Raw genomic sequence first — 12,983 nt, 5'->3', positions numbered from 1 at the left:
AAAAAAAAATCTTAAGGTTAATCTTACTATTCAAAGTAGATCTGCAAGCCTTAGAAGCCAGTCGCACGCACAGGCTGGCTGTGTTGGTCCTGTGAATAGAATCCTCCCGTGGCTGAGAGACCACTCGAAGGGTCCGTGGCAGTACTGGGGCCGGGGCCTCTCAGTGCACGGACTTTGTGCACGTGTTCTGCTGAACAAGGCAGCCCTGGACAGTGCCTCGTACAGGCGGGGCAGACAGTGGCATCACCGATGGGGTGGGTGCAGGGGGTGCAGAGGGCACCTCCCCACACTGTCCGAGAGGGTGACACCAAAATGACTTCTGGGTCCGTGGCGGCGGCAGTGGCGGCTGCAGTCAGGGTGAAGGGTCACCTAGGCAGTAGTGTCACTAGGGTTGCTGGCGCCGGTCAGGGTGGAAGAGGCTGGACTGTGCCTTCAATTGGTCAGAGAGGAGGGTGTCGGCTTCAGCCAATGGGATTTGGAAGGCGCTGTGGGGACCTGCGGGGCAGGACAGGCAGGGCAGGGGCACAGGCCTTGGCACTGGACCCTACAAAGGCGGGGGTGTCAGGCTGCTCTGGCCACCAGGGGACTTTCCCCAGCAAGCCCAGCCCTCCATTGGATGTGAGTGGGAGTAACTCCAGGAATTCCGCCAGCCCAGGGACGCCACTGAGCCATGCTCTGTGTCCAGTTTTACAAACCCTGTATTGAAGGGACCAGACCCAGGGCAGGCACTGGGCTACCAGCAGAAACCTCGGGGGGTGAGCTGGGACAAAAATCTCAGCCTCCAACAGAGTCGACATTAATTTGCTAAGTCAAACCATGTTAGGGATTTTGAAAGAAAAGAAGAAAAAAGAAATAGGAAACAACCAATTGGTAGTGGGAGAACTGACCTTCCGGGAGGAAGCAGAGATTACCAGAAAGGAGGGGAGGGGGGAACCAGAGGAAAGAATCACACACATTGCAGCTGCCACAGAAACCATGGGATGGGCAGAGCTGCTGGCAGGGGTGCGGCACCAGGGGCCTTCTCCACAGAGTGCTGCAGACAGGGATCTTGGGCCCCCCACAGCTAAGCCTTCATGAACATCCATCACCCCTGTGGTTTGAGGGTCCTGACAGGTCCTCGCCAACAGCACCTGCTTCATGAAACTCTTCTTCCAGAGAGAGTCTGTCTAGAACCCTGGCAGTCCTGTTTGCCAAGTCCCTTGCCATGCTTGTGGGCACTTCCTTCTTACAGTGGCAAAGATTCAGAGATGGTCTTGCCAGGACAGCCTGGAGTGCAGGGTGGAAAGTCTTGAGTAGATGGGAGCAGGCACACCTTTGACCGTGGATAGCAGGGCCCGCGTGATCTGGAATCCGTCCTTTGTAGACTCAGGTGGTGTCCACACGAAAGTCAGCAAGGGTCTCAAAAAACGCCCCAGAGCCGGAAGATGTGAGCTGTCCCACCAGAACGAATCTCGGGGGCCCACAGGACACAGGTTGCACTTAACAATGTTTGAATAATTAGGGAGATGGACAGCAGCCATCAGGTTGAGCCCAATGCACTATAACTCTGTACAGCAGAACACAGTGTTGCTTAAATCTACCTTATACACCATGCTAGCGATTGTCAGCTTGTTCAAGCCCATCTATGAGTCAACCCTGCCTGTCCATCTCACCGAGGTCCTCCCTCACCCCCCATGGCCCTCTACTTCTCTCCTCATGCTGTCCTCTTCCTGTAAGCACCCCAATGATGGGTCCAGAGCAAGCGGCTCAGCCCAAGTTCTATCGTGATCCATATGGTCTGCATTGCCTGATTTTCAAAATTCGATCACTAGGCTTTTCTCCCACGTCTTAGTCTGGAAGCTCTGCCAAAACCCGTCTGCCGTAGGTGACCCAGATGGTCTTTGAAATACTGATGGCAAAGCTTCCAGGGGCATAGCAGCATGGTTACCGTTGCAATATTGCAAAGTGACAAGTACGTGGCAGGCTGCAATGTTGACATGGATTCTTCAAGTGCCCAACACTAGAGTGGAAGTGACGAGAACAGAGCAGTCTCCACATCTGATGGCGTCTGATGGCAGACAACCACATCAACCGTACCTCTCCCTCGTTGGGGTGAAGAATTCCAGCTTGTCACAAGGGACTGCCGGCAATTTGCTTGAGAAGAGATCAAGTGCCGGGTGATGCAAAGCGTTGTGTGGCTCAGGCAGGGAGATCTAGGATAAATACGTCTCTCTCCAATCCTTCCCCCGACTGGTCTAGCCTCCACACTTGCCAGTCACATAGGGAGGAAGCATGGAGTTAGCTGGCACCTTGGTATTTCAGAAACTGTCATTTAGAGTTTGGAGATCATTTGCCCAAACTGTCTGGATGTCTCTTCCAGCTGGGCTAGTGGGCACAGGCCCTGAAAGGCAGCTCAGAAAAGCCCTGGTCGTGTGCCTGCAGGCATTTACTTGTGGACCCAGAGAAGGTCGTCATGCATGCAAATCGGGGCCCTCAGGACCTGCACAGCCTTCCACTGGGTTGCAAGCAGCTCCTAATGCTGCATTCCTTTTGCAGGGATCTGGCAAAGATTCAGTCGGTGATAAATGGCCACAATCCACTAAGGGGAATTGTCTCTGCATAATTCTGCTGGGTATAAAGCTTAGAGAAGCTTAAAGAAGAGAGGATTTACTGTGTAAGCTCACAATTGTATAACAGCAATTATCTGTTTCTGTATATCAGGACCTGAGGCTCATATATAAGGTTGCCTCTGGAAAATGCTTAGGTATTTATGTGTGATTGCACACAAAATAGAACTCTCTCTTTCTCTCTCTCTCACAAACACATCACATCACACACACACTTCATTTTCTATGACCTAGGCTTTTATTAGTTCCATGCCTGTCAAGATTTTGAAATATTTAAGCAATAAGAAAAAAATACTTCTAGAAAACAAATTTTGGGGACATCTGTTATCAAAGGAATTATGGATTGATAACATTATATTACAGCCCCAAACAACAAGAAGACATAGAAAACCAGTTGTCACTGAGTTAATTGAGACTCATTGAAACTCACGTATGTCAGAGCAGAACTGGGTGTCAGGGGCTGGGGGTTTTCAGGAAGAGATTGCAAGCCCTTTATTCATAGGCACCTCTGGCTGACTCAAATCTCCAAGCTTGTACAAGCAGTTGAGGATCTACCTGTATGTGCCACCCAGGACATTGTGACAATAGCCTAGATTGCTTTTTCAAATTCCTCATCATGTAAGTGCAGCTTTGACAACAGACACATGGGGTCCCTAATTCCATGTGGAGGGAACCGCTGTAGTCAAAGGAAAGCCCTAGAGCTCAGAAGAGGATCAGTTTGAGTAGCTGGCAGAGGGCCCTGCAGACTGAGGTCCCAGCTCCTCGTTTTACAGAGGGGACATTGGGCTGGTCTACAGTCCTGTTGCCTGTTCTTTGTGTCACATCAGCTGTTCATATCAAGACATGTTCTACACGTAATAAGTCAACAACTAAATCAGGCCAGATGCACATGTGTATGTACATGCGTATATTTACATAGGATAGCACCTGGAGGATCTAAAAAAAGGGCTCACTGGCTACTTCTAGGCAGTAGTAGGACGATGGTTTGTTTTGGGATATGCCCTGGGCTCACCGTTTTTTAGTGGCTACCAGGGGTGAAAGGAGCCCTGATGGCAATGCTGTTAGGTGCTGGGCTGTTCACTGCAAGGTCGGCAGTTCAAATCCACCAGCTGCCCTTTGGAAGAATGTTTACAGCCTCAGAAACCCTACAGAAGGTCACTACGCATCAGAACTGACTCGATGGTGGTGGGTTTATTTTTTGGTGGGACCAGAGAAGGGACCAAAGAAGGGTAAAGATGAAAAATCTTAGTCTAGCTAGCATGAAGTTTTTGTATCTGGAGGTGGAAAATATGACCATGGAGATGGTGACACAACAGGATTGACAGAACTGGTTTCAATGGCTGATATAAGTGGCCACGCTTAGCCCTTCGGTGACCTGTGGGACCTACGAATGGATGTGGATGGTGTGTTCAGAAGCCTGGCACGTGGGACATGGCAGGAAAGAGACGGAATCTTTCTTCAGTCAGAGGGAGCACAGTGGTATTGCTGTGGGGAAGTGCCCACTTCCTCCCTCACCTCTCAGTGGTTCACATACTCGTCCTTGGCTTGGTCGTCAGAAGAGCTTTTGTTGTAAGATCTAGGCCTGTTGGCTGAAGGTCTCCCTCCTGCTCCCACACCCTCTCCATGGAGGGGGCTGTCAGGGATGCGTTTCTTCCCGCTCTCAGAATTCCTGGCTTGGGCTCTTTCTAACTCCTGGGAAAGGAGGTCTTGGATGAGGCTGGGCCTGCCCAGGGCAAGCCTTACAAGTCTGCTTGCTCCCAAAGGTGGGAGCAAATGGATTCTTGAGCTGGGAAGAGTAACTAATCGTCCCCAGTGGCTCTCCCCTCGTACATTTAGGGATGGTGGCGCGGCTGCATTTTACACACGGCTTTCACGGACACCAAGCAGACACGATTGAAAACAAATGGAGAGAAAACCTATAGAGGTGATTAAGACTCAGATGACCGGAGAGGATAGAGGGGAACAGTTCCCCAGACTTTCCCAGACGGTAAAGCTTTCTTGGAGCAAACAGCCTCACCCGTTTCTTAAAGAGTAGCTGGTGGGTTTGCACTGCTGACTGGTTGGCTGCCCAGCACCTTACCAGGGCTCCTGACACCATGTAGAAAGGCCAAAACTTGAAGTGTACTCACTAACTCGAACCCGAGGCAAGCTACAAGTGTCAGAGACCTGAGATCTGTCCTGCCAGGACTTCCAAGTCCAGAAATGGAAAATCAATCCAGGGAAAGAGACGGGAACGAGTGAGACATCCGCAAACCCTAGTCAAGGGAACTCACTGTAAAAATAGGAACTTCGGTTTGACCCATGACCTGTCTAGGATAGAACCCACAAGCCACTCTGAGTCACGAATGGCATGCTTGATGCAGTTTGAACTTTTCCAAACTGCACCTTTAACGTAGCATCCTGACCTCCAGTTCTCCCAGACGTCCTGTTTCCACCTGCCCGCGTCCTCTCAAAGCGCCCTACCCTGAGTTCTCACTGCATTCCTCCCCTCCCGGCTTCTCTCTGGGCTGGAACAGAATGAGAACGCAGCAAGGACCCTCACCTGTAGGAACAGCCTGTCTACTGGTTTGAGAGCTCAGTGAGTGGGGTTCTACAGAAGGTAACAGTGCCACACGAGTCCACCCAGGGTCTTCCTGCTTGAGGTGCGCGCTCTTTATGGAAAGGGATTTCTCTAAGTTATGTTCATCGTGGGCAGATGAGAATGTGCAGCAGTTCTCAACCTGTGGGTCACGACCCCTTTGGGGGAATGAACGATCCTTTCACAGGGATTGCCCGATTTATAACAGTAGCAAAATTACAGTGATAAAGTAGCAGCAAAAATAATTTTATGGTTGGGGTCACCACAACAGGAGGAACTGTATGAAAGGGTCGCGGCATGAGGAAGGTAGAGAGCCACTGCTTTAGTGGCAATGCACTGCTGGCACCGCCCAGGGATGTACGAAGAGTAGACACGCTTTCCTTAAGAAGAAGCCACCAGGAATACTTTCCCAGGGAAAGGATACAGTGTCTTGCACTGCACTTGCTTTTCTTCATCAAAGTACAGAAGATCCCACAAAGGGACTTAGCATAGCCAATGAGTCAGCAAGGTCAGGAGTACAAGCCCACCAGTCACTCCACAGGAGCCCTATGGAGATTTTCTGTCCCATAAACCCAAAGGTTGATTCTGCTAAGAGTCAGAATCAACCAGATGGCAAGGGATCTTTGGGGGGCTTGATGAGTCAGGATTTCTTCTTTTAAAAAGTAAAATGAGAGAAGAAATTTGTTGCTCCACTTTTTTTAAAAAAACATTCCAAGTCCATCATGAGCAATTGTGCGGGTTGTCATAGCACAAGGGGTTAAAATCCTGCCTCTCTCTCGGGCTCCACCACAAGCCCTGAGTTGGGGGCTGAGTCTGCTGGAAGGGGCATCTTTGTCTGGGTTAGGAGTGGATCTCCAGGTCATGCAAACAGCTCATGTGCTCAGTTACGAACAAAACGGTGAGATGTTGGAGTCCATCCGGAAGAGCCTTGAAAGAAAGGCCTGGTTGTCTCCTTCAGAAAAACTTGCCATTGAAAACCCTATGGAGTGTAATTCTACTCCGATATGTAGTCACTGCCAGTGAGAGTCAACTCACAACAGTTGTGTGTGTGTGTGTGTGCGCGCGCGCGCGTGCGCATGCACATGCATGCAGGACACTGGATTTCAAAAGTCTGTACTAGTACTGAAAAGCGTACCCTTTCACAAAATGTATGCTCAGGACAAGCATTCTTATCTTCTAGTCAAATCAAAGTTCCCTGTCACTGGGGATGGCATGTGGATGAATTGGTACATGTTTCTAGGGTTTCGCATCCTTTCTGTGGGAATTGATTTAACGGTGTACTTCTACTAGATGGTAAGAAATACAAGAGACTGTGCAACAGAAACGCTAAGGCCAGTCCCAAGTAGGTAGACTGAATAAGTACATGATTTATGTGCACCAACCACATGACAAATGAAGGTATCCTGTGTTCCACCAGAAAACTGTCCCCAGGGGCTAGAAACATGTAAAACCCACAGCTCCATGGGTACAGAAAGCCTCATCTTTCTCCTGAGGGTGGGCTCATGGGTTCTAACCGTTGACCTAGCAGTTAGTAGCCCATCATGTAATCCACTACACCACCAAGGCTCCTTAGAAATATATAGAAGCGACGAATTCAAAAGTATTGGTGCCACGTCGTGGTTAGTTGGGCTGCAGTCTACAAGGTCTACAGTTTGAAACCACCAGCCACTCTGAGGGAGAAAGATGAGGTTTGCTACTCCCCAAAGAGTCAAGTCTAGAAACCCACAGGGGCAGTTCTACCCTGTCCTATAGCGTCTTTATAAGTCGGCATCGGCTGGATGACACTGAGAGCGAGCAAGCGAGCAAGTTCCCACACAGTCACATTTTCAGTGGTAATGTAATTTCAGCTAAACAACATCCTTTACCACATAAATTAGTTTTCTTAATTTGATTTTAATTGATGTTGTAGCCTATGTATATGATTGTCAATTTGTTTTGATTTTATGGTTGGCATTCGGGCTCCTAGTGCAGAGTTGACAACCAGGTTTGCACAGATACACATTTAACATATCTACTATGCTGAATGTGTACATAACAAAAGCAAGCCAACTTCACGGGTCCAATGAATTCGTTTTATAAAGATGGTCCACAAACATCCCCTTCCCCAGACTCCCTACAACATGCTTTCTAGGAACTGAAGGGCCAAAGAGTTATTAAGAAATCATCCTATCCACCATCAGGGATGAGTCTGAAATATGTCAATGCTACTTTTTAAATTACTTTGTGCCACTCCCTGGAGGAGGACGTCATGCTCGGTGAAGTCGAGGGGCCGTGAAAATGAGGAAGGCCCTCGGCAAGATGGGTTGACACCGAGGCTGCAACAATGGGTTCAAACACGACAACCGTTGTGGGGATGCCTCGGGACTGGGCAGCGTTTCCTTCTGCTGTACGCAGGCCTGTGTGGGTCAGAAGGAACTTGATGACCCCCAACGACAGTGTTATTTTTTCAAACGGGAACACCTGGTACTGTACTGAACAAAACGTTTGCACGTTACCCAATTCCCAATCTTTTCCTCCATCAATGAATATTAAACACAAGGGCTACTGTGGAGCATGCACAGCTTTTTGGAAGTGCCTGAATATTTTTAATGTTAACAATGAACATGTTCATTCCAAAAAAACGAATAGACCCTCATCAAGTTAATGTTTAAAAGGCACGCAACACTCACAGGTGACAATCTTTACTTTCAGACCTAAATTGCTACTTAGCTTTAAGGTACCTTTTACAGAACACGATCCGAATCCGATCAAGTGGACATGAGTTACTCTAGTCCACAAAGAGGAGTTTGCGGGGCAGCAGGTCTAAATCAATGAGAGTGAAATGAGAGGCACGTTGACAGAGCGTGAGGAATGTCGCCAGTGACACTGAGTATTAGGTGAGAAATGCTGTGTGTTTTCAATAAAAAGAAAATATTCCTGAAAGCCCAGGAAGAGGTCTGTGATGTGAGCTGAGATTGATGATTTCTTGAGCCTTATAGGGCTCATAGGGCGGCCATTCCCCACTCCTGGACTAAGAACAAGGCTTTTCTGCTTTTCCCAAACAATCTGAGCCCCCACCTGCCCAAGGACAACTGCTGCGTCACGCCTGTCAAACTCAAAACACTGAGCCTCTGCCACTGAGTCATTCAGACTCATGGCGAGCCTGGAGGGCAGAGTAGAACTTCCCCTTTGAGTTTCCAAGGCGGTAATTCTTTATGGGAGCAGAAAGCCTGTTCTTTCTCCCACAGAGTGGCTGGTGGATTCTAACCACTGTCCTTTGGGCTAGCAGCACATTAGCACCACTGGGAACTCTCTGCAGGGTGACAGTGTGCAGATCCAGCTCATGGGTCTTCATGAGGATCAGCTGCGGGAGTACTGAGCACCTGGTAGACCATAGGCTGCTGACAGCCCTGCATCCATTTTTGCAGAAGACAAAAGATTACCATCTTAAGTGTGATTACCTTAAGTTTGTAAATCATAATGAGACGGGTATTAAGACCACTGAGGGAATTCTCAATTCTTTCTCCACCCGTCTATACAGAAATGGGAAGCGAGCACAAAGACAGAGGGGTCACATAACTCATATTGTCTTATACTGAAATAAATATACAGGATTTTTCTCCCATAGGGTACATATAGCCAAAAGACATAAAAAGAAGGCATATGCTTATTGGTGTTCAATATTACACAGGCATTTTAAACCCCTCAGAATCTTTAGACAATAACCTTTTCCTTTTGAGAATTTCCAAGGTCACGTAAATCTTCGGATTGGAGTGACCTTTTAGACGGTTAAGATCCACTGTCATTGGGCACTTGCCTATCTAGTCCACCACCCTAGCTCCAGCTCCTAACAGAATGCCTGGCAAAGGGAACTTCATAGGACACCTGGTGAATCATGTGATTAGCATTTCCAGTTAATTCGCTGTCATTTCTTTCTAAATCGATGATTTACGAATGACTTCTTCCCCCACGGATCTATAAAAATGGTTGATCATCTCTGCCTTCTCTCTGACCCGGAGGGACGTAAGCATGCGGCACAGCCTGTTCCAGTCAAACCTAGTGGCAGGAAGGAGAGTAGCTTGGACGCCCAGAGCTTCACACATCAGGCTTCTAACAACGTGGCACACTTATAAATTCAGAGGGAACACTCACCCCTATTCCCTCCTCTTTGTGTCTCACATGAAGTGGCATGTTTTCTCCATGGATACATTTAATATATGTATACATTTTAATCTATTGTTTGGCCATTAAAAATTCTAGGATTAGCAGGACCATTGTACAAATTTGAAATATGAGCAGAGGTATGCAGTCGCGTTAGGCCACGTGATTAATGAGTACAGTGAACTGCAGGAGATTCAGGGCTTCATGTTGTATCTGTTACATAACTAAGGTACCAGGTGGCAGCAGATGGCGCCAGGTCCGATTTTCTGTAAATACACGTTTTTCCATTTTTTCAATTATGTTATCTAACTTTTTAAAAGATAGGAGATGTTATTTCATTCGCTGTGTTCTTAGGGGTTTAAACTAGTTCAGTGTAGGGTGACAGATATTGGGAAGTTCTGTGCTCCAACAATAACGAACATGTAACTCACTGCGTTAGCACCGCTCTTCCAGTTGGTTGACCTGTGGCGGTTGGCATGGTGCTTGCATGCTGGAAGCTCTGCCATCGATATTTCACAGGGCAACCTACGATGGACAGGTTTCGGCAGAACTTCCGGACGACTAAGGAAGTCCTAGTGGTCTATACCTGAAGATTAGCCAAGGAAAAGCCTATGGACCACCACACACATTGCACTGAGAATGCTACATGGCACAAGGACTATGCAGGGGCTGCAATTGCGATTCAAAGGATGGCTCGTACAACGAACGATGGTGCGCATGGTGCCGCCGTGACTCGGAGTTCATTTGGAAATAGAGCAACTGATAGCACAATAGGGAGGGTGCCATGGGGCCAGGTGTTCCGGTCTGTTCCGGTACGGTTGCTATCAGCCAGAAATGGAGTCGGCCTGAAACCACAGAAAGACTGGGCTTTGGAATCCCAGAAACAGTCGCAGTCTCAGAAACCCAAAGGGGGTCCCTGAGACAGCCTGGACTCCACAGCAGTGAGTATGAGTCCGAACCGGCTCTACGGTACCCAACAACAACAACAGGGGTGTAGTTACTGGGAACTAAATTTCTCAAGAAGGTGAAGGGAGGCTAGATTGGTCCTGCAAAGACGGAGCGGGATTTTGAGGTCACTGAACCCCTCATCACCCACATAGGTGCCCTCGGAGACTCTGTGCTCACCAGTGCGGCGCGCCTTGTAAAGGAACTAGGGAGAAGGGGGGCTTACAGCTCCGGGGAACTTCTTAAGAACATCTGCCTTTGCTTTGCTTAGAGGGGGAACGCCTTTCGAAGCAAAAACGGGGCCGGGGGCAAAGGAAGCAACAAGTGCCAAGGCAAAACGAACCGCAACGGCCCGGGGGGGGGAACCTAACATTAAAACAAAAACCCCAAGCAACCAAAAGGGCAAAACCGCCCCCTGAAAAAAATCAAAACCCCGCCAAACCACAAGGAAAAACCCAAAAAGGACTAAAGGCCTGCGGGAGTTGACTGGGCAGTTCAGCGCTGAGAAGACTTGAGGAACGTTAGGGGATTAAGCAGCCATTAAGCACTAATATTTTATACAAATACATCAAACAACATAAAAATACAACATACAAAATACTCCAATATCTTCCAGTACAACAATATGTGTCTGTCTTACTTAGACAAAACATCTGACATATCCTTTAAAAGATACTAACTCTTTCACCTTAGTGTTGAACACTTTCTCAAGAAGCTCTTAAAAATTTTTTTTTTTTTTTACTTTTGTTGCTGTTGGGGCAACACAACAGAGCAGACACCAATTCATTCAACGCTTCCCGGACAGTTAGTCCAGTGATGTCGATGGTATTGCTCCAGGTGAGCCAGCCTGCTCACCTCCTTTTCTGACCTGTTCCTCCCTTGCTGTTATAAGGCCACTGTCCCCTCCGTTTTCGATCTACTTGCATGTCGTCATTGCTAAATTCCGTTTGCCCATCTTCTCTTTCTCTTGTCCTTTGTTTCTGTGTTCATTTTACCAGACTGAAAGCCTTCCGAATGCTGAGAAGAAGCAGTCTTCATGATCAGTCTAGAATGCATTTTCTAATGCATCAATTAATCCAACATTAATGCAGTAATGTTGCTTAGCTAATCCATTAGCAGTCGAAATAAACCAAACCAAACTCACTGCCGTCGAGTCAATGCTGACCTCCAGTGACCCCTCTGTGGATTTCTGAGACTGTGATTGTTTATGGGAGTAGAAAGCCCTGTCTTTCTCCCTTGGACCTGCCGGTGGCTTAAAACTGCTGACCAGACTGATCACAGCCCAACACATAACCACTACACTATAAGGAGACAAACATGTTCTAGCCTAGAAATCAAAGAAAAGAAAGACAGGCTCACTAAATTACAACAGCAAATGATATCTACAAATCTGAGGATGGGGGTGGTGGGGTGGATATTTCTGTAAAAGTTTGATATTTTTAAGCATTAGATGAGAAGTAGATATTCTGGCAAAGTGAAATGTCCATGTGTTTTTAAAGATTTTTTTTTAAATGCCAAGTTGGTGCCTGAAGCGAATATTCACAGCTCAGCTATTAAGAGATCTGTGAGATTGGAGGTTTTATATTAGAATGGAGACATGGCTTTAACTGACAGCCTTCTGGTTCTATTGCACACGGTTCTTAGGGCTAGTGTGAAGTGTGGCATTTGTCAAGGATCCGACTTACAAAGAACCAAGTCATAGCGCACATGAAACCGCATTGCCTGCCCTTCCTGAAGGTGATGCATTGCTTGAGGTCTGAGAACAGACCTCAGTGGTACAGGGCAGGGCTGGCCGGTATAGGTTTGAGTAACTCAAAGTTGATCAGGAAGAGAATATAGCCACCTGCCCCACAAAGCCAAATGGAACCCACTGCCATGGCCACGACTCCAACTCTCAATGACCCCATAGGACAGAGCAGAAGTAGCTCCTTTGGGTTTCCGAGACTTTAAGTCTTTAGAGAAGCACATGGTCAATTCTTTCTCATGCTGAGTGCCTGGTGGGGTGGAACTGCTGACCTTGCAGCTAGCAGCCCAGTGACTAACCCACTACACCACTGGGACTCCTTCTGCCTGCTACACGACTCTTAGCACACAGAGGGAATTCATAGGAGGCACATCCAGGTAGCTCCACCAGAGGCACTCCTGAATACGGAAGGTCAGTGGACCCACACTTATTCTGAATCCTTGACATGAAATTGAAATCAGTTGAAATCGTCGGTCATTTTATGTGAGGATGCAAACATCTTTCAGGGGGCAATGATGGTTCAGTGGTAGAATTTTTGTCTTCCATGTGGGAGATGTTGGATCTTATCCCAGACAAAGGACTTCAGGTGCGGCTACCTCCCATCTGTCAGTGGAAGCTTGTGTGTTGCTATAATGCTGAACCATTTTTAGGGGAGCTTTCAGACTAAGATGAACCAGGAAGAAAGGTCTGGTGGAATCAGCTAATAAAAGGCCAATGCATCGGAATGGTCTGAGCCCACTGTGCAGGGAGTCGCCAGGAGTCCGGGGCCCAGTTCCTGTGCACCACCAACAGCAGCAGCAAACATCTTTTTACAAGTTGGCAATTAATTGCGCCTCAGAAAAAGTGCCAGCCCAAAGCAGCACACGCACGGGGCTGCTTTCCAATGTCTGTGGAAGAGGGCTGCTTCTGCTGTGTGTGCAGTCAGCTCTCCAGAATTATTCTGCTCTGTGCTTCCTTTTAAAGGGCATAT

At 47.8% G+C, this 12,983-nt stretch overlaps 1 protein-coding gene across 1 annotated transcript in view; it reads right to left on the bottom strand.

Annotated features, from left to right (window-relative positions):
- PHACTR1 (phosphatase and actin regulator 1) overlaps window positions 1-12,983 on the bottom strand; it is a 609,657-nt gene that overhangs the window by 529,213 nt on the left and 67,461 nt on the right. The window lies entirely within an intron of this gene.

The sequence above is a fragment of the Echinops telfairi genome, unplaced genomic scaffold (assembly GCF_000313985.2).
Source record: "Echinops telfairi isolate 266 unplaced genomic scaffold, ASM31398v2 ScPeMD7_7439;HRSCAF=8477, whole genome shotgun sequence".
Classification (NCBI taxonomy): domain Eukaryota; kingdom Metazoa; phylum Chordata; class Mammalia; order Afrosoricida; family Tenrecidae; genus Echinops; species Echinops telfairi.
The sequence above is the reverse complement of the archived record's forward strand: the minus strand, read 5'-3'. Positions and strand labels throughout refer to the sequence as shown.